Here is a 17,845-nt window from a genome sequence, read left to right as displayed (position 1 = left end):
TATGGCTAACAGCCATACTGGATCACCAGATACACAAAAACAATAAATATCATGGCATTCAACTTCACACTCACCACACTTAACACCCGAAGTATCAGACACCCCGATAAACGCACCACCGTTTTCTCCATTCTATCACAGATCCCCTCAGACGTCGTCCTGCTCCAGGAATGTGGGATTCCGTTTCGGGAGTGGGATGGCGTTCTGGGGGAGGAATGGAGAATGGGAGACTCTCTCTGGTCTGGCTCAAACATCGCCAGAGCTGATGGGGTCGGCACGTTGATGAAAAATCCCTATGCAAAAATAACAGCACACAGCATTGTGGAGAGTGGGCGAATCCTCGTCACCGATCTCGAGGTCGGGGGTTCCCCACTCAGGGTCATCAACGTGTACGGTCCCACCAGCGTGGCCGAGAGAGTCTCCCTATTCACTAAACTACCACCACTGTTACACTGCACGATGCCCGTCGTCGTAGGGGGAGATTTCAACTGTGTTTTAAGAGATGAGGACCGCAGCAAACCAAGGCCGGATCGCTCCGGCACCCTGCTGCGGTCCCTCATCGAGGATTTCTCCCTCTGCGACGCCGGGGGCGCCTCTCCTCCCCAACACACTTTTGTGAACTCCTCTGGCTCCTCCTCATCCAGAATTGACATGTTTCTGCTCTCCCCAGGCCTGAGGGTGCACAGCTATTCCACCAAGGCGGTGCACTTCTCGGACCACCACATGGTAACCGTGTCCCTGGTCTGGGAGAAATCTATAACCGTGGGTAAGGGGCTCTGGCGGATGAATATCAGCCATCTCCAAGACCCCCAGGTGCGTCTCTCCTTCTCGAGAAGATACCTGGAGTGGGTGAGTCTGAAACATCTCTTTGACTCCCCGGTGGAGTGGTGGGAGATGGTGAAGGAGCGAGTGCGGGGCTACTTCCGGGCAGTCGGGCGGAGGAAGGCGAAGGAAGGGAGGGCAGTTTTTGAACGCCACAATGCTGCCCTCCAAAGACTAAGCCTCCTCCAGTCCCGAGGCCTGGATGTTGGCAGCGAAATCGCACAAGCTCGGCAGAGCCTCACCACCCTCTACCGGGAAGAGCGGAAGAAACAGACCTTCCGCTCCAAACTCCAGGGCCTCCAGGAGGATGAGAAGTGCACGCGGTTCTTCTTCCGCAGGGCACGAACCAAGACGAATAACATCTTGTCTCTCTATAACAGCAGAGGTGTGGTGGTGTCTGAAGAGGCGGAGGTCCGGGAGGTGGCCAGGGAGTTCTACGAGGGCCTTTACAGTGAGAGGCCCTCAGACGGGGCTCTCATGGACACCTTCCTGGGCTGCCTGGACAGACGCCTGGGAGATGAGCAGATGGAGGCGGAGTTGAGCACTGAGGAGCTCACCAGGGCCGTGCACTCCCTGAATACACATAAAGCTCCGGGCCCTGACGGAATCCCAGCTGAGTTTTACCAGGCTCACTGGGATCTCCTGAAGGGGGACGTGGCGGAAGTGTTCAGGGCTGCGTACAGGGAGGGGCGGTTAGGCGCCTCACTGAGACAGAGCTCAGTAGCTCTTGTCCCAAAGAAGGGGGACCTGAAGGACCTCCGCAACTGGCGGCCGATCAACCTCCTCTCAGTCGATTATAAGATCATGGCGAAGGCGCTGATGGGGAGGTTCCAAGGCCTGATAACATCGGTGATCGGACCGGACCAGACCTGCAGCGTGCAGGGGAGGTCCATAAATGACAACCTGCTCCTCGCGAGGGATCTAATCATCCACTCCGGGGAGCGGAGGTCCCCCTTGTGCCTTCTCAGTCTTGATCAAGAGAAGGCATTTGACCGGGTGAGTCATGTGTGCTTGGAGAGAGTGCTAGAGAAAATGAACATTCCTGGCCCCCTCCTGCGCTGGACAAAAATCATTCTGACAGACATAACGGGCAGAGTGGTTGTCAATCGACAGCCCTCTGCCCCGTTTGATGTCAGGTCTGGCGTCAGGCAGGGGTGCCCTCTAGCATCTCTCCTGTACGTCATCTACCTGGAACCGTTCCTCCAGGCCATCAGGGCCAATCCAGGGGTGGTGGGCTATCCACTCCCTGGAGCGGGGGGGGAACGGCTAAAGGTGATGGCGTACATGGACGACATTGCCATCGTCGCCACAGATAGTCGTTCTATCGCTTGTGCCACCAAGGTGTTGGACGACTTCTGTGTGGCCACTGGCGCCCTGGTCAACAGGGACAAGAGTGAACTGTTTCTGTCTCCACATTGGAGTGAGGAGCTGACCGTTTCCTTCCCTGTGCGTAGGAATACCATCAAGCTCCTGGGGGTGACCTTCCAGGCTGACGGAGGAGGGAGAACCAGCTGGGAGGGAGCCCTCCGCCACGTCCAAAATAAAATCAGGAGCTGGAGTGCACGGCACTTGACCATGGCGGGTAAGATCCTTGTCCTGAAGGCAATTGTCCTACCCATTCTGCTCTATGTGGGGAGGGTGTTTCCCCCAGACAAAGCCACCGGGAAGCTAATCACCCGGATGGCTTTCCGCTTTGTCTGGGGGAGCACCATGGAAAAACTTAAACGCGTCACCCTCCTCAAAGAGGAGCGGAATGGGGGGCGGGGGGTCCCAGACATTGTGAACATCATTATGGTGCAGGGTCTGGCCACCCTTGTCCAGAATGCAGGGAAGGTGGGTAAGGCCTCTGGTACCTTTGCCAGGTACTATGCCACCCCCTTCCTTAGAGCAATGGGCTTGGGTGTGCTGGACCTCACCATACCCTACAGCTGGGACCCCCCCTATGTCTACCGAGCCCTGAAGGACTTTGCCTACAGGACGGGTCTGCCCAGGGCTGGCCTAACCTCGTGGAGCTATAAAATGATTATGGCTCATTTAAGATCTGGCCAAACAGTAACGCTCCCGAGGGGGGGGCCAGACCTGGACCCGCAAGTCATCTGGGCAAATGTGACACACAAGTGTCTCACAAACAAACAAAAAGACATTGCCTGGATGACAGCCCATAGGTGTCTCCCCACTAGAACATTTATGTATCGCCGGCACTTAGCCCTGACTGAACGCTGCCCCCACGGATGCACTGACTCAGAACACATTCACCACCTGTTCTGGGAGTGCTCCGTGGCCAGGCGGGTCTGGGGCCTTGTTTGTTCCTCTGTCTCCCTAAGCAGGTTCCTGCCGAGGTCCTCCCTGATGGCTGAGGGCATCCTCTACGGTCCGCCGGGGGGATGCAAGACCACCGTGCTCCAGCGTCAGTGGAGGATCATCAACACAGTGAAGCAGGTCCTGTGGGAGACGAGGAACATCAAGGTCTACCAGAAAACATCTGTAGACCTGATCACTCTCCGGAGGAGGATCCAAAACCTCCTCCAGGACGGCATTCTGGTGGACATCCGCACTAACAAGAACCTGGCGAGAGAGAAGTGGGGGGTGGACCACTGGAAAGAATTCATCATATAGTCCACCCCCCCAAGGGACACAGAAGGGACACAGAAGCCTCTCGGGATAACCAAACCTGAGCGGAATGGACTCTTTCTTTACTATTCTTCTCGTCTTTTAATTCACTTTAGTTTCTTTATTGTTGAAATTGATTTTGTTAAGTTCTGTAAGGTCTCTTTGGAATATTTTGTAATCACTCTCTCTTTAAGTTTGTTTTCATTCCTTTGATGTCTTTGTTTCATTAGTTTAAGTTCTTGATTAAATGATTATTTTGTGTTAATTAGTGTGTTTTAAAAAAAAAAAAGAAAAAGAATTTTAAAATGTAAAGAAATGTAAAAAAACCAATAAAACCACATTTTACTAAAGATTTCCGTGGAGAGGAACGCACCTGAGTTTGTGCTATTTTTGGATGCTCCGTCCACAGGGCGGGGCAACTTCGAACGGTTTAAGGACAGACGGCAATGTGCGACAGGTATGCGGGTTGCTTGCGAGTCGCCGACTTGCTCGTTTCTGGCTTATCGCCTGCTTGCCGCGTTCGATCGATGCCCCGCTCGCTAAATAGCTTTGGTCGCTGCCTAGAGAGCGGCTATTCAGTAAGTAACTCGGTAGTAAGTACGTAACAGCGTACTCGGTATGTGTCGAGTGTTTTTGGCGGCTGTGCCTGCCAGTGGAGGACAGTGGATCTTGGTGGGAGGAGCCAGCTGAGTCCGGTCGTTACGGTAGCTCGCCGACCGGCCAGTCAGTGCGTGCGCAGGGTTCTTGGGAAGGCGGGGAGGGGGGCCGGCTCCTGGGCCAGGTGGCGTCTTCCCCCGAGCGCGGTCCGGGGCCACCGGGAGGGCGCCGTCGGCAGGGGCCAGTGTGCGGTTATCGCTTCTCGGCCTTTTGGCTAAGATCAAGGGTAAGATCCATGATGGTTCATGGATCCCCTAGGGTCTCTGCCGGAGGTCTGGAGCGTACTCCACCTGCTCTCAAGCCAGGCTTCGGCCTGGTGGTGAGGAGCGATCGGGGGTTTTTTAGGTTCCCCCTGATAGACTAGTACCCTTCGGGGTTAGAAATGTACCCTTCGGGGCCTGAATTGAACCCTTCGGGGGCTTGAATTGTACCCTTCGGGGTTATCTGATTGGATTTATTGCTACTGGAAATTGGATTTGGATATGGATTGATTTGGATTTTGATTCGGACAACGGCGTTGTTGTACATATGTGAATAGGCTTGTTTAGAGTAGATTTAATAATAAAAAGGTAAAACTCTTAGCCAACGCTAATGCCTTGACTTTGAGCTTCACCACAAAAAAAAAAAAAAAAAAAATCTGTTCTTATCAGTTTAATATCTGATACGTCCCCTATCAGGGGACTATATATTAAACGGATTTTTGGCACAGGGAGTCGGAGAAGGAGCTTGCTCCGTCCGCTTCAAGCATCGACCCGTTATTGCAGTGCGTTCGGGAACGGTGCGCCTCTCCAAGTTTTGTGCAAAAAAAGGTTGTGTTTTGTTGCCCTGTTCTTCCCCCTTTTTGTTTGTTTGTTTGTTTTTTTTGTATGTATGTAAATTGTGTTGTAAATAGGGTGAATATGTGCCCTTGTTGTAAGTGTGCTTGCCTCTGTTTTTTAGCAAAATGATGTAGTTTTCTGTGCGGGACGTAACTGTTTGTTGTCATTGCGCTGTCTCGCTTTTCCCACCTTCCCTCTCGGATTGTCTGTCCGGCCGGCCGGCTGGCGGCAGTGGCAACCCCGGGTCAGTGGGAGTGGCTGGGAAGGGGGCCGGAGGCGCCTGGTGCGCTGAAAGGTCACATTTCGCTCGGGTTTCTCTTCAGCACGCACAAATCTTTCGCCTTTTACTAAAGATTTCCGTGGAGAGGAACGCACCTGAGTTTGTGCTATTTTTGGATGCTCCGTCCACAGGGCGGGGCAACTTCGAACGGTTTAAGGACAGACGGCAATGTGCGACAGGTATGCGGGTTGCTTGCGAGTCGCCGACTTGCTCGTTTCTGGCTTATCGCCTGCTTGCCGCGTTCGATCGATGCCCCGCTCGCTAAATAGCTTTGGTCGCTGCCTAGAGAGCGGCTATTCAGTAAGTAACTCGGTAGTAAGTACGTAACAGCGTACTCGGTATGTGTCGAGTGTTTTTGGCGGCTGTGCCTGCCAGTGGAGGACAGTGGATCTTGGTGGGAGGAGCCAGCTGAGTCCGGTCGTTACGGTAGCTCGCCGACCGGCCAGTCAGTGCGTGCGCAGGGTTCTTGGGAAGGCGGGGAGGGGGGCCGGCTCCTGGGCCAGGTGGCGTCTTCCCCCGAGCGCGGTCCGGGGCCACCGGGAGGGCGCCGTCGGCAGGGGCCAGTGTGCGGTTATCGCTTCTCGGCCTTTTGGCTAAGATAGGCGGTCGAATCGTTGGTTGGTGGGAGAAGAGTCTTGTCACGCTCAAAAAAAAAAAAGTAAGTAAATAATAGTTACCTTTTTGTTGCTTGTGTTGCTTGTGTCTTTTTTTGTGTGTAGATTGTGTTAAGAGCCCAACCGGAGAGGAGGAGTGAGGGGGTCCTCCGGGAGGGTAAGGCCCTTTTTGGGCTTGCTTTTCTTTGGTTCAGTGGTTGTTGGAGGTCTGTGTTTAATTGTTTGTAGTGTGGTTTAGTGTTTGTGTGGTGGCGTATCCGGGATGGCGGCTGCTAGGGTCGGCGCCCGGAGGCACTGCTGTGTGCGTTTCTCCTTAAAGGAGAAGGAAGGGAAGCTCCTGGAGATGTCCCGTTTGGACTTCTCCAGGAAGCTTCTCATGGGAGCCTTAAAGTTTGTGCCAGGAGACATAAACTGTTTGGTTGTGCTCCCGAGGGGTCGGGGCTTTGACGTAAGCTTCCGCACCCCTCAGCTGTTGGGTTCCTTCTGGAACTCAATCGAAAACATTAAAGAGAGCTTCTCAATGTTCGACATTGAGAGGCTCACAGATGACTCGGTTAAATACATTGTGTTCAAAATGTATAATGAGACGGTGGAGTCGGAAGACCTGGTAGCCTGGTTAAGGAACTACTGCCTGGTTAGGGGGCCAGGCCAGAAAATAATGGATGTAGATGGAATTTGGACTGGGAGTTGGAAGGTCCCTGTAAAATTGGTGGAGGACAAAAATGGATATGGGGGGTTAAGGCATCTGCCCTCCCTAATTGTTCTGGGGGAGAACAGGGGGCTGGTCTTCTACCAAGGCCAGCCAAAACTCTGCAGAAAGTGTGGGGCCTATGGCCATTTGGCAGAGGCCTGCCAAGTCGTTTTTTGTAACAGGTGCAGGGAGGTGGGGCATCTCGCGGCTGAGTGCGTAAATGGAATCAGGTGCAATCTCTGCAGGTCTTCAGACCACCTGTTCAGAGATTGCCCTGATTCCTACGCGAACAGGGCCAAGCAGGCGAGGGCTGACGCCCGGGAGAGGCAGCGGGAGGAGGGGGAGGCCATGAGGAAGGAGCAGGAGGAGAAGGAAGAGGGAAAGGGTGAGGAAGCCCAGGAAGGGGCAGAAGGTGGAAATGGTGGTCAGGGTGTGGCTGGAACGAGTGGAGTGAGGGAGAATGTGGGAGAGAATGAGGGAGAGCCAGGTGGAGTGAATGTGTGCACAAACGAGGGAATGAGTGTGGGCGTGGCTGGGGGGAAGAGTGCAGGTGAGAATGGGGGAGCAAATGAGGGAACGAGCGTGGGCGCGGCTGGTGGAAAGGGCGCTGGTGAGAATGTGAGAGAGAACGAGGGAGAGGCAGGGGGAGTGAATGTGAAGGTTAATGAGGGAATGAGTGTGGGCGTGGCCGGGAAAGAAGGTGCAGGTGAGGAGGTGGAAGTGAAGGAGGGGGAGAACAGGGAGAAAGAAAGGGCCTGTGAACCCGTCGAGTCTCTGTACTCTGACTCCGACTCTGACGCAGTCTTCATGGAGACTGTAACAGAGGGGGAGAGTGATGAGGAAATGTTGGTGGAAGGAATGGTCCGCAAAAGAGGTGCAGAGACTGGAACGGAAGGGGTGGAAAGAAAGAAAAGGGGGGTGAGGGAGAGGTGGGGCTTGATGGCTGGGCTGTCAGACAGCGGGTCATCGGGCTCCTCCCCAATATACCCAGAGCAAGGACAAAACCAGGCCCCCTATATCTCCGAGACAGAACCATCGTCATCTGCTGGGTCACCAGCAGGTGGCGGTGGGGTTTTAAAGTGATGGTGAGTATGGCATTTCTTTTAACTTCGTGGTGTTTTTAATTTTTTCTGCCTGTTCTAACCCTCACTTCTGAATTTAAAAATGGCTTCCCAGCACATGCCCCTCACGGTGGCAACCATTAATGTGTGCAGCGTGAGGACATTAAAGAGGGCAAGATCTGTGTTGTGTGCTTTGGAAAGTGTGCAAGCAGATGTGATTTGCCTACAGGAGTGTGGGCTGCCATATCGCTCCTCCTACAGGATGTGGGAGGACCTATGGCAGCAGGGGCCGTCTCTCTGGAGCGGCTCCCACTCCAATCGGGCGGATGGTGTGGCAGTGCTGGTGAAGAACAGAAACATTGAGGTGAAGGGGAGCACAGTGGTGAGAACAGGCAGAGTTTTAACAGTATCTCTCTCTTTTAATGAAACGACTTTTAACCTCGTGAATATTTATTGCCCGCAGGGGAAGCAGGAGCGCTGGGAGCTCCTTCAGGAGCTCCCCACATATCTTTTAGGGAGAGCTCCTCTGCTATTGGTTGGGGATTTTAATTGCGTTTTAAACAGGGCTGGGCGGAGGGGAGCAGGGGACGATTTTAAAATGGACAAAACGTCCTTTTATTTGAATAATTTAATAAAGGATTTTAAACTCACTGATATTTATTCTGCACTTAACCCGGGGCAGGAGGGTTTTACCTGGCGCACGAGTGATGGATCCCGAGCATCGAGGATTGACTTCCTCTTTGCCAGGGGTTTTGCTGGTCTGGCATCGTCTCTGAGCCCGGTATTCTACTCAGACCATTCCCTGTTGTGCTGCTCCCTGGCTGTGAAGTCAGGTGTAGCAGTCGGCAGGGGAATATGGAAACTGAACTGCCGGTTGTTGGAGGACCCGGCAGTAGTGATGGCTTTTAATGAAGTGTATGAAGAATGGCGGACCCTCCAATGTTTTTATGAGACCCGGGCTGAGTGGTGGGAGTGGGTAAAAAAACAAATAAAGGGATTTTTTATTAAGCAGGGGAGGGAGGAAAAAGCAAAGGAGAGGAGGGTGTGGGTGGGACTACAAAAAAGGTTAAATAGATACGGGAATTTAATAAATATGGGGTTTGATTTTAAAGAAGAATATAAAGAGGTCAAAAGAGAGATGGAGATTTTAATGGAGAAGAAATGCCAAAGCATCATTTTTAGCAGTAGAGAAAAGGAGATAGAGGAGGGAGAAAAATGTACTCGATTCTTTTTTAAAAAGATTTTATCAAGGAATATTTTAATGAAAGGTCTGAAGGGAGAAGATGGAGTTTTAAATACAGATACAGATGGCATGCTAAGGGTGGTGGAGGGTTTTTATGGTAATTTATTTAGGGAAAAGGAGGTAGAGGAGGAAAGGACGGGGGAGGTGCTAAATTTTATAGAGGGGGTGGTGGAGGATAGCGGCATTTTGGAAGGAGGAATTGGGAGGGAAGAGATAACACGCAGTTTCAAGTCTTTTAAAAAAGGCAAAGCACCTGGCCTAGATGGGCTGCCACAGGAATTTTATGGAAAATTTTGGTATTTATTAGAATCAGATCTTTTAAATATTTTTAACGAATTTGACAATTTTAAAATTTTACCTAAGAGTTTTAGAGAGGGGGTGGTCACACTAATTTTTAAGAAAGGAGAGAGGCACGATATAAAGAATTGGCGCCCGATCACCCTTTTAAATTTCGATTTTAAACTCTTGAGTAAGATTTTAACCCTGAGGATGAGGACGGTTTTACCTGACGTGATCCACCCGGATCAAACTTGTGCTGTGGCTGGAAGGAGGATCACTGACAGCCTCGTACTGGTAAGAGACGCCATCTGTTTTGCGAGAGACAGAAACATTCGGCTCGCCGTACTAAATTTAGATTTTGAAAAGGCGTTCGATCGAGTCTCGCACCAGTACCTGTTCAAGGTGCTGGGGAAAATGGGCTTTTCGGCGGGGTTCATAGCACGGGTGGGGCTTCTGTACACGGGGATTAGAAGCAGAATCCTGGTGAACGGGGTCCTCTCCAAGGCAGTAGATGTCCGCTGCGGTGTCCGCCAGGGCTGTCCGTTATCGCCACTTCTGTTTGTGTGCTGTATAGAGCCACTGGCACAAGTGTTGAGAAGGGATACCCGGATATCAGGGCTGGGCATTCCAGGGAGCGGTGGGCAGGAGGCCCGCTGCATTTTATACATGGACGACGTGACCGTACTTTGCACTGACCAGCCTTCCATTGACCGGACTGTTGACAGGACAGTGTGGTTTGGGAGGGCCTCAGGGGCAAAACTTAACAAGGACAAGTGCGACTTAAAACTGTACGGACGTTGGACAGAGACTGAGCTCTCTGGAATGCCAATGACGGCAAGACCTGACCAAGTGAGAATCCTCGGGGTCCATTTTAATGCTGACGGACGTGGGGATGGGAACTGGGAGGGGATTTTAAAAACAACGGAAAAACGGCTGGGGTTTTGGAGACTGAGGGAACTATCGCTGGAGGGCAAAATACTCATTTTAAAATCAGTGATTTTACCCTTGTGGCTGTTTGTGAGTGTTGTGTTTGTGCCGTCTCGTGCCGTGTTGTCTCGTCTTGATCGTGCTGTGTTTTATTTTTTATGGGGCACAAAATGGGAGCGGTTGCCCAGAACGGTGGTGAAGAAGGAACCAGAGAAGGGTGGGAAGGGGGTTCTGGACTTTTACACTGTGTTGTGGTGCCACTTTGTGGCGCTGCAGGTGTCCTTGTGTCTGTCCTTGTCATGTAAAGCGTCCTTTTTTGTCAAGTTTTTTAGCGGGGCCTATTTTAGAAGCATTGGGGTGGTGAGGGTGCCTTTAACGGTGCCCTTGGCTTTTAAAATGGTGGGAGGGTATATGAATATGAAGGCCTTTTTAAAGAAGATGGGGTTGGAAGGGGTGGGAGCGGGGGTTTTAACTAACCACAAGTCTCTCCTGTCCTTTGTGCAGGGTAGGGATCCGGTGAGCCAGGTGCGTGAGCTGGCAGTAGGCCAGCCGGAAGAAGTTTGGAACGCTGTGGCCCACCCAGATCTGCTGCACCGTCATAGAGACCTGGCCTGGCTGGCGGCGCATGGGGTCCTCCCGGTCCAAGGAGTGCTGCATGCCCGGAGACTGGCCAGGACTGCAGAGTGCCCTTGGCCCAGGTGTGAAGAGGAGGAGTCGGTCCGCCACTGTCTATGGGACTGCCCGGTGGCAAGGACCCTCTGGACACAGTGCGGGCCCCTGATCCAGCTGCTGCTGGGAGCGGGACTGACCCTGCAGTGCCAGATGGTGCTGTACGGCGTGGGCAGGGGAAGGACCTCACGCCGGTGGAGATGCCTGTGGCTGGCCATGAACTCCGTCAAACAGGCCATCTGGACTGCCCGCACTGTGTGGCTGAAGGAGAACAGGGCCTTGTCACCGGAGGCACTGAGGAGGGTGGCGTTTGCCTCCCTCAGAGACTACATGTGGCGAGACCGGCGGAGAAGAGGAGTGGACTGGGCCAAGGGGGCATGGGGGCATGCAGCCTGGACAATGATCATGGGGCCGGGAGGGCCAGCCTGACCGGCCTGGATCTGATATGACGAGGTAACAGGGGCGGTGTGAAGGCAGGTTGTTTAAGAGCGCCCACCGCTGCCCGGTACAAAGGTCGTCTGTTTTAATGATTGTGGTGGTTATTTTAAATATTGTGTGTGCTTTTATCGGAAAAAAAGGGAAGGGCAAAGGGTCCTCGTGGGAATTTTAATGAAATTACTTACTTTTATTGTATTTAAATATATGTTTTTACTGTAATGTAATTTTGTTATTTATGAAGTGATATTTATTTCTGTAAGGACATGCCCGAGCACAAAAAATGTATTGTATTTAAAAAAATGTGTTGATATAATAAACCTTTTAAAAACAAAAAATCTGTTCTTATCAGTTTAATATCTGATACGTCCCCTATCAGGGGACTATATATTAAACGGATTTTTGGCACAGGGAGTCGGAGAAGGAGCTTGCTCCGTCCGCTTCAAGCATCGACCCGTTATTGCAGTGCGTTCGGGAACGGTGCGCCTCTCCAAGTTTTGTGCAAAAAAAGGTTGTGTTTTGTTGCCCTGTTCTTCCCCCTTTTTGTTTGTTTGTTTGTTTTTTTTGTATGTATGTAAATTGTGTTGTAAATAGGGTGAATATGTGCCCTTGTTGTAAGTGTGCTTGCCTCTGTTTTTTAGCAAAATGATGTAGTTTTCTGTGCGGGACGTAACTGTTTGTTGTCATTGCGCTGTCTCGCTTTTCCCACCTTCCCTCTCGGATTGTCTGTCCGGCCGGCCGGCTGGCGGCAGTGGCAACCCCGGGTCAGTGGGAGTGGCTGGGAAGGGGGCCGGAGGCGCCTGGTGCGCTGAAAGGTCACATTTCGCTCGGGTTTCTCTTCAGCACGCACAAATCTTTCGCCTTTTACTAAAGATTTCCGTGGAGAGGAACGCACCTGAGTTTGTGCTATTTTTGGATGCTCCGTCCACAGGGCGGGGCAACTTCGAACGGTTTAAGGACAGACGGCAATGTGCGACAGGTATGCGGGTTGCTTGCGAGTCGCCGACTTGCTCGTTTCTGGCTTATCGCCTGCTTGCCGCGTTCGATCGATGCCCCGCTCGCTAAATAGCTTTGGTCGCTGCCTAGAGAGCGGCTATTCAGTAAGTAACTCGGTAGTAAGTACGTAACAGCGTACTCGGTATGTGTCGAGTGTTTTTGGCGGCTGTGCCTGCCAGTGGAGGACAGTGGATCTTGGTGGGAGGAGCCAGCTGAGTCCGGTCGTTACGGTAGCTCGCCGACCGGCCAGTCAGTGCGTGCGCAGGGTTCTTGGGAAGGCGGGGAGGGGGGCCGGCTCCTGGGCCAGGTGGCGTCTTCCCCCGAGCGCGGTCCGGGGCCACCGGGAGGGCGCCGTCGGCAGGGGCCAGTGTGCGGTTATCGCTTCTCGGCCTTTTGGCTAAGATAGGCGGTCGAATCGTTGGTTGGTGGGAGAGGAGTCTTGTCGCGCTCAAAGGAAAAAGTAAGTAAAAAATAGTTGTCTTTTTTGTTCCTGTGTTGCTTGTGTCCTTTTTTTTGTGTGTGTAGGGTGTGTTAAGAGCCCAACCGGAGAGGAGGAGTGAGGGGGTCCTCCGGGGGGGTAGGGCCCTTTTGGGCGTGCTTTTCCTGTGTTTCTCTGTGGTTGATACTTCTTTGTTAAATTGTTTGTAGTGTGGTTTAGTTTTTTGTGTGGTGGCGTATCCGGGATGGCGGCTGCTAGGGTCGGCGCCCGGAGGCACTGCTGTGTCCGTTTCTCATTGAGGGAGAAGGAAGGGAAGCTCCTGGAGATGTCCCGTTTGGACTTCTCCAGGAAGCTTCTCATGGGAGCCTTAAAGTTTGTGCCGGGAGACATAAACTGTTTGGTTGTGCTCCCGAGGGGTCGGGGCTTTGACGTAAGCTTCCGCACCCCTCAGCTGTTGGGTTCCTTCTGGAACTCAATCGAGAACATTAAAGAGAGCTTCTCAATGTTCGACATTGAGAGGCTCACAGACGACTCGGTTAAATACATCGTGTTCAAGATGTATAACGAGACGGTGGAGGCGGAAGACCTGGTAGCCTGGTTAAGGAACTACTGCCTGGTTAGGGGGCCAGGCCAGAAAATAATGGATGTAGATGGAATTTGGACTGGGAGTTGGAAGGTCCCTGTAAAATTGGTGGAGGACAAAAATGGATATGGGGGGTTAAGGCATCTGCCCTCCCTAATTGTTCTGGGGGAGAACAGGGGGCTGGTCTTCTACCAAGGCCAGCCAAAACTCTGCAGAAAGTGTGGGGCCTATGGCCATTTGGCAGAGGCCTGCCAGGTCATTTTCTGCAACAGGTGCAGGGAGGTGGGGCATCTCGCGGCTGAGTGCGTAAATGGAATCAGGTGCAATCTCTGCAGGTCTTCAGACCACCTGTTCAGAGATTGCCCTGATTCCTACGCGAACAGGGCCAAGCAGGCGAGGGCTGACGCCCGGGAGAGGCAGCGGGAGGAGGGGGAGGCCATGAGGAAGGAGCAGGAGGAGAAGGAAGAGGGAAAGGGTGAGGAAGCCCAGGAAGGGGCAGAAGGGGAAAATGGTGGTCAGGGTGTGGCTGGAACGAGTGGAGTGAGTGAGAATGTGGGAGAGAATGAGGGAGAGCCAGGTGGAGTGAATGTGTGCACAAACGAGGGAATGAGTGTGGGCGTGGCTGGGGGGAAGAGTGCAGGTGAGAATGGGGGAGCAAATGAGGGAACGAGTGTGGGCGCGGCTGGTGGAAAGGGCGCTGGTGAGAATGTGAGAGAGAACGAGGGAGAGGCAGGTGGTGTGAATGTGAAGGTTAATGAGGGAATGAGTGTGGGCGTGGCCGGGAAAGAAGGTGCAGGTGAGGAGGTGGAAGTGAAGGAGGGGGAGAACAGGGAGAAAGAAAGGGCCTGTGAACCCGTCGAGTCTCTGTACTCTGACTCCGACTCTGACGCAGTCTTCATGGAGACTGTAACAGAGGGGGAGAGTGATGAGGAAATGTTGGTGGAAGGAATGGTCCGCAAAAGAGGTGCGGAGACTGGAACGGAAGGGGTGGAAAGAAAGAAAAGGGGGGTGAGGGAGAGGTGGGGCCTGATGGCTGGGCTGTCAGACAGCGGGTCATCGGGCTCCTCCCCAATCTACCCGGAGCAAGGACAAAACCAGGCCCCCTATATCTCCGAGACAGAACCATCGTCATCTGCTGGGTCACCAGCAGGTGGCGGTGGGGTTTTAAAGTAATGGTGAGTATGGCATTTCTTTTAACTTCGTGGTGTTTTTAATTCTTTCTGCCTGTTCTAACCCTCACTTCTGAATTTAAAAATGGCTTCCCAGCACATGCCCCTCACGGTGGCAACCATTAATGTGTGCAGCGTGAGGACATTAAAGAGGGCAAGATCTGTGTTGTGTGCTTTGGAAAGTGTGCAAGCAGATGTGATTTGCCTACAGGAGTGTGGGCTGCCATATCGCTCCTCCTACAGGATGTGGGAGGACCTATGGCAGCAGGGGCCGTCTCTCTGGAGCGGCTCCCACTCCAATCGGGCGGATGGTGTGGCAGTGCTGGTGAAGAACAGAAATATTGAGGTGAAGGGGAGCACAGTGGTGAGAACAGGCAGAGTTTTAACAGTATCTCTCTCTTTTAATGAAATTACTTTTAACCTTGTGAATATTTATTGCCCGCAGGGGAAGCAGGAGCGCTGGGAGCTCCTTCAGGAGCTCCCCACATATCTTTTAGGGAGAGCTCCTCTGCTATTGGTTGGGGATTTTAATTGCGTTTTAAACAGGGCTGGGCGGAGGGGAGCAGGGGACGATTTTAAAATGGACAAAACGTCTTTTTATTTGAAAAATTTAATTAATGATTTTAAACTCACAGATATTTATTCTGCTCTTAACCCGGGGCAGGAGGGTTTTACCTGGCGCACGAGTGATGGATCCCGGGCATCGAGGATTGACTTCCTCTTTGCCAGGGGTTTTGCTGGTCTGGCATCATCTCTGAGCCCGGTATTCTACTCAGACCATTCCCTGCTGTGCTGCTCCCTGGCTGTGAAGTCAGGTGTAGCAGTCGGCAGGGGAATATGGAAACTGAACTGCCGGTTGTTGGAGGACCCGGCAGGAGTGATGGCTTTTAATGAAGTGTATGAAGAATGGCGGACCCTCCAATGTTTTTATGAGACCCGGGCTGAGTGGTGGGAGTGGGTAAAAAAACAAATAAAAGGATTTTTTATTAAACAGGGGAGGGAGAAAAAAGCAAAGGAGAGGAGGGTGTGGGTGGGACTACAAAAAAGATTAAATAGGTACGGGAACTTAATAAATATGGGGTTTGATTTTAAAGAAGAATATAAAGAAGTGAAAAGAGAGATGGAGTTTTTAATGGAGAAGAAATGCCAGAGCATCATTTTTAGAAGTAAAGAGAAAGAGATTGATGAAGGAGAAAAATGTACGAGATTCTTTTTTAAAAAGATTTTAACAAGAAATATTTTAATGAAAGGTCTGGAGGGAGAAGATGGAGTTTTAAATACTGATACCGAGGGCATGCTAAGGGTGGTGGAGGAGTTTTACAGTAATTTATTTGGGGAAAAGGAGGTGGAGGAGGAAAGGGTGGGGGAGGTGCTAAATTTTATAGAGGGGGTGGTGCAGGACAGAGGCAAGTTGGAGGGAGGAATTGGGAGGGAAGATTTAAATTATAGTTTTAAGTCTTTTAAAAAAGGCAAAGCACCGGGCTTAGATGGGCTGCCATGGGAATTTTATGGAAAATTTTGGTATTTATTGGAATCGGACCTTTTAAAAATTTTTAACGAATTTGACAACTTTAAAATTTTACCCGAGAGTTTTAGAGAGGGGGTGGTCACATTGATTTTTAAAAAAGGGGACAGGTCCAATATTAAGAATTGGCGTCCGATCACCCTTTTAAATTTCGATTTTAAACTCTTGAGTAAGATTTTAACCCTGAGGATGAGGACGGTTTTACCTGACGTGATCCACCCGGATCAAACTTGTGCTGTGGCTGGAAGGAGGATCGCTGACAGCCTCGTACTGGTAAGAGACGCCATCTGTTTTGCGAGAGACAGAAACATTCGGCTCGCCGTGCTAAATTTAGATTTCGAAAAGGCGTTCGATCGAGTCTCGCACCAGTACCTGTTCAAGGTGCTGGGGAAAATGGGCTTTTCGGCGGGGTTCATAGCACGGGTGGGGCTTCTGTACACGGGGATTAGAAGCAGAATCCTGGTGAACGGGGTCCTCTCCAAGGCAGTAGACGTCCGCTGCGGTGTCCGCCAGGGCTGTCCGTTATCGCCACTTCTGTTTGTGTGCTGTATAGAGCCACTGGCACAAGTGTTGAGAAGGGATACCCGGATATCAGGGCTGGGCATTCCAGGGAGCGGTGGGCAGGAGGCCCGCTGCATTTTATACATGGATGACGTGACCGTACTGTGCACTGACCAGCCTTCTATTGACCGGACTGTTGACAGGACAGTGTGGTTTGGGAGGGCCTCAGGGGCAAAATTAAATAAAGACAAGTGCGACCTAAAACTGTACGGACGTTGGACAGAGACTGAGCTCTCTGGAATGCCAATGACTGTAAGACCTGACCAAGTGAGAATCCTCGGGGTCCATTTTAATTCTGACGGACATGGGGATGGGAACTGGGAGGGGATTTTAAGAACAACTGAAAAACGGCTGGGGTTTTGGAGACTGAGGGAACTATCGCTGGAGGGCAAAATACTCATTTTAAAATCAGTGATTTTACCCTTGTGGCTGTTTGTGAGTGTTGTGTTTGTGCCGTCTCGTGCCGTGTTGTCTCGTCTTGATCGTGCTGTGTTTTATTTTTTATGGGGCACCAAATGGGAGCGGTTGCCCAGAACGGTAGTCAAAAAGAAACCAGAGAAGGGTGGGAAGGGGGTTCTGGATTTTTATACTGTGTTGTGGTGCCACTTTGTGGCGCTGCAGGTGTCCTTGTGTCTGTCCCTGTCTTGTAAAGCGTCTTTTTTTGTCAAGTTTTTTAGTGGGGCCTATTTTAAAAGCATTGGGGTGGTGAGGGTGCCTTTAACGGTACCCTTGGCTTTTAAAATGGTGGGAGGGTATGTGAAGATGAAGGCCTTTTTAAAGAAGATGGGGATGGAAGGGGTGGGAGCGGGGGTTTTAACTAACCACAAGTCTCTCCTGTCCTTTGTGCAGGGTAGGGATCCGGTGAGCCAGGTGCGTGAGCTGGCAGTAGGCCAGCCAGAAGAAGTTTGGAACGCTGTGGCCCACCCAGATCTGCTGCATCGCCATAGAGACCTGGCCTGGCTGGCGGCGCATGGGGTCCTCCCGGTCCAAGGAGTGCTGCATGCCCGGAGACTGGCCAGGACTGCAGAGTGCCCTTGGCCCAGGTGTGAAGAGGAGGAGTCGGTCCGCCACTGTCTATGGGACTGCCCGGTGGCAAGGACCCTCTGGACACAGTGCGGGCCCCTGATCCAGCTGCTGCTGGGAGCGGGACTGACCCTGCAGTGCCAGATGGTGCTGTACGGCGTGGGCAGGGGAAGGACCTCACGCCGGTGGAGGTGCCTGTGGCTGGCCATAAACTGTGGGAAACAGGCCATCTGGACTGCCCGCACTGTGTGGCTGAAGGAGAACAGGGCCTTGTCACCGGAGGCACTGAGGAGGGTGGCGTTTGCCTCCCTCAGAGACTACATGTGGCGTGACCGGCGGAGAAGAGGAGTGGACTGGGCCAAGGGGGCATGGGGGCATGCAGCCTGGACAATGGTAATGGGGCCGGGAGGGCCAGCCTGACCGGCCTGGATCTGTTATGACGA

The 17,845-nt window shown here is 52.1% G+C and overlaps 3 non-coding genes and 1 pseudogene across 3 annotated transcripts; all 4 read left to right on the top strand.

The window, feature by feature from the left end:
• The first annotated feature begins 4,680 nt into the window (after positions 1 to 4,680).
• On the top strand, positions 4,681 to 4,878 carry LOC133106492 (U2 spliceosomal RNA). The gene has a single exon (XR_009704516.1). It is a non-coding gene; the product is annotated as a U2 spliceosomal RNA (small nuclear RNA).
• Positions 4,879 to 5,210: 332 nt separating this feature from the next.
• LOC133105936 (U5 spliceosomal RNA) lies at positions 5,211 to 5,327 on the top strand. Its single transcript, XR_009704121.1, has one exon. It is a non-coding gene; the product is annotated as a U5 spliceosomal RNA (small nuclear RNA).
• A 6,096-nt stretch (positions 5,328 to 11,423) lies between these two features.
• Positions 11,424 to 11,597, top strand: LOC133106306 (U2 spliceosomal RNA; annotated as a pseudogene).
• A 332-nt stretch (positions 11,598 to 11,929) lies between these two features.
• On the top strand, positions 11,930 to 12,046 carry LOC133105935 (U5 spliceosomal RNA). Its single transcript, XR_009704120.1, has one exon. It is a non-coding gene; the product is annotated as a U5 spliceosomal RNA (small nuclear RNA).
• Positions 12,047 to 17,845: the final 5,799 nt, after the last annotated feature.

Source organism: Conger conger, chromosome 12 (genome assembly GCF_963514075.1).
Source record: "Conger conger chromosome 12, fConCon1.1, whole genome shotgun sequence".
NCBI lineage: Eukaryota > Metazoa > Chordata > Actinopteri > Anguilliformes > Congridae > Conger > Conger conger.
The sequence above is the reverse complement of the archived record's forward strand: the minus strand, read 5'-3'. Positions and strand labels throughout refer to the sequence as shown.